The following is a 3,667-nucleotide window of genomic DNA, read 5'->3' as shown; positions in this document are numbered from 1 at the left end:
CTCAACTGAATTGTCCTACTACTGCATCCGGGCAAATATAAGATTAATGTAAGATTAGGAACCCATAACAACAACCACGAAGCTAAGCAAAAATTCAGTAGATAGGATGAACAAGAAACTAAGTTGATTCTAGCATTGTTCAAACATGAATCTTTATTGGACTATAAGTTTCAAGTGTAGAAGTATATTCTGTAGATTACAAATTCAGGAGATAGGAAGTAGATTCTGTAAATCCCATCTGGTAGGGAAATTCAATTATGAAACTTTAGATCTAACGAAACCAGGTTCCAGTGAGAAGAATTCAATGTAGGCTTTTATCATGTTAAAAGAGGGTCGTCGTGCACTGCACATCTATAAAAGCAAGAAAACGTGGCACCATCAAGGCACAAGATAGGCAAATAAAAAAGGCTGTAAGCTAGAAAACACCTTTTTGCAAATTTTAACTGCCAGTGAATTGGTTTCCTCCAAGACGGAGAGCTTGAGTTGTACTGGATAAACATCACCTCTGTCAACTCCTCCAGCTGAGAAACTTTTTACACCCCTCTCAGTATTTTTATCATCATAGTGCCTGGGAGCCAAGAAATAATAGGTCACAAATCAAGGAAATCACCTCCGATTTTTTAAATGATACAGTGTACAGGAAACCGAAGCATATATACAACAGTTACCAACTATATTACGAGAATATAAGAGACCCTCCATCGTAACAATAATCTGTAGTTTTGTCACATATCCTAACACAAACTTCTAATAAAGAATTTAAACAGGCAACACGTCAAAATAAAGGGAAATTTTGCTTAGCGTCACAAATGTGACAAAATTTTTGAAATCTGCCTCAGCATCTTCTTCAATAGCTCGACCTCAAAGGAATGAACAGCCAGTAAATAAGAAAAACTCCATGGAATAAAAACTCAAAGTCATTCTAGAAGGAACCATCATACATGCACAGAGGAAACAAAACTTACCATTTTAGAGCCTGTGGCCACATATCACTTAGACCAAAGCAAAATCCCTGCTTGAGACGCTTGCTTCTCCCGTTTCACCGTTCTGTAACGCATCACCTTTTCTCCTCAGATCGAACAAAATATCGGAGTTAAAGATGTTATTATTCAACTTCATTGGGCCTCCATAAGATGACCCAGTTGTGGCTGTATACAAGATCTCTCTTTTTTCAACTAATTTAGAAGACATTGAATCTTGGGCGTCTTTCCACCACCTGAAACTCAAGTTCGAATATCGCCTTGCTTAACAAAATGTTGTTTCAATACCATTGGAGAGTACTTATATAATTCTCGATTGAATGAGTATTTCGTACAACAAACAACTAAAACACAAAAAAAAAAAACATTCTCAAGATATATAAAAGAAAAGCTCACCACATAAAATCATAAAATGATTTCAGAGAATTGTTGAATTGTAAACGCAGAATCAATAAATAAAATATTGACGGGAGAAACAATTGGGATGTACTTAGATACAGATAAACACACGACACAATCAGATATGAGCTAATCAGAGAGGTTGTAGAACGTAGAAGAGAGGTATATGCGGCAACAGAAGATAAAAGAGTGGAAGTATTAAGCGTACCATATGTTTTTCTACTCGAGGAGGAAGGATACCGGGCGATCAAAGGCTATAAAACTCGGCGTATGTAGCTTCAATTCCATAAAAGCAAAAGACCAAAGTACCGCTAACAAAATATACAAGAAACTAATACCTTGAATGAAAAGGTTGAATGCGTACACCACTCCAATGTCCCTAGAAGTAAATCAACCTACAAAACAAAAACAAAATTCTTGGCTGTATAAGCAGTAAGCAATAAGAACAACAACATTATACCAAGTGAAAAAGCAAGTATAAAAAGTAGTCACAAAAACGACAAATACTACAAAGAAAACAAAAAAAAATTATTGTACATCACAGATCTCAACCTAGGGTTTTCACACACCGTATTGTAGTGAAGATGCATAGAAGTTGTATTTCACAGATCTCAACCTAGGGTTTTCAAATCCACGATGAGTTTTTATTTTTATTTTTGGTAAGTATTTTCGAATTAATTAATTAATTAATTATATATAAATATCTCTATATTATTATTTGAGTAGACATTTTAAAATATAACCTTTATTTTGTAAAATATTACATGATATGCCATTACAAATAACAAAGAATAATTAAAATAGGAAAGGATATAGTTTTCTTTCAAGTCTATTGCTAAAAATATAGAAAATCTTTATTTCTCATTTAATAGAGTATATTTATTATTTAATTTCACTATCTCTCTCATTCTTTCCCTCCCCTTTTCTCTTTCTCCAACATGGCCTCCATTTCTATTTCTATCTCTCTATTGATCTCTGATTCCATCTCCATCTCTACCACTGCTTTGACCAAGTCATTACTCAGAAGTCAGAGACAAGTCATCTTCTCCTCATCATCTTCTTCTTTCTACTTTTTCTTCTTTTTCATCGCTTTCATCATCTTCATTCTCTGCAACTTCATATTCTTCTGGTTTACCTTAGTCTTTTATATCAATTATTAAATACATGTACCTAAACTTTAACTCTCTCATTCTCTCTCCCTCCCTATGTCCCTCTCTCCCTTTCATTCTTTCTTTCTTACTATGCCCCTTCCTCCCTCGTCCTATATTGTATATATCATACGATTTAGACAACTATTTTTAAAGTACAAAGTGTTTCTAATTAAAAAAACAAAATTTGAACACAAAAGAAACGACTAACAAAGATTTTAATAACAATCAGTTACATACTTGGAAGTGTTAACTCTCTATCCCATTTCTTATTCTCTCTTCGACCCTGTCTCCACCTCTCTCTCTCTATTACTCTCACTCTCACTCTCTCTCTCCATCTTCATGTCCCTGTAACATTAACTCAATTTCTCTATATATCTCTCTCTCTTTTTCTCTTTCCATCTTGCTCTCATTTTGTGTCTCCCTCTCTCTCATTCTTGGTCTCCATTTCTCTTTCCCTCCCTTGTTCTAAAATGTATACACACATTTAAAGTACAAACTGTTTCTTCTTAAACCAGGTTAATTAAAAGATTAGGAACAAAAAAGACATGGCCTAAAATTGTGGTAATATCAATCAATTACGTGTACTAAAAAGCTTTACCTCTCTCCCCCCCCTCCTTTCTCTTTCTCCTCTCCATCCCTATGTCCCTCCCTCGATTTATCCCTATCATTCTCTCTCTCTTGCTCTCTCTCGCTTCTCCTCTATCTCTTTCTATCTCTTGTTCTCCATCTCCCACATCTCTCTCTCATTCTCGCTCTCTCCTCCAAAATTGTAGATATCATACTATTGAGATAACTACGTTTCAAGTACAACTATGTCTCCTCACTATCTCACTCTCTTTCCCTATAACTATTTTATATATTGAGATAACCAGATTTCTTTTTGGCTCTTTCCCAAAAGACCTCATACTAAGTACTATTGGATATGACTTATATATTAGACACACTTTTGTCTAAACTTCTAATGTGTAACTTGGATTGATATCAATCCTCCCCACAAACTATGGACCACATAAATTGTTGACCTCCCAACCTCCAGTGAAACCTGGAACCCATCTTATACCACCGTAAACACGAATGGAACCGCGCTGCCTTACCTTCCGGGTTTCCATATTTTCAGGGTCGTTAATTACCTGCCGG

The sequence above is a fragment of the Eutrema salsugineum genome, unplaced genomic scaffold, assembly GCF_000478725.1.
Source record: "Eutrema salsugineum unplaced genomic scaffold, Eutsalg1_0 scaffold_1, whole genome shotgun sequence".
Classification (NCBI taxonomy): Eukaryota; Viridiplantae; Streptophyta; class Magnoliopsida; order Brassicales; family Brassicaceae; genus Eutrema; species Eutrema salsugineum.
Note: the sequence above shows the minus strand (reverse complement) of the source record.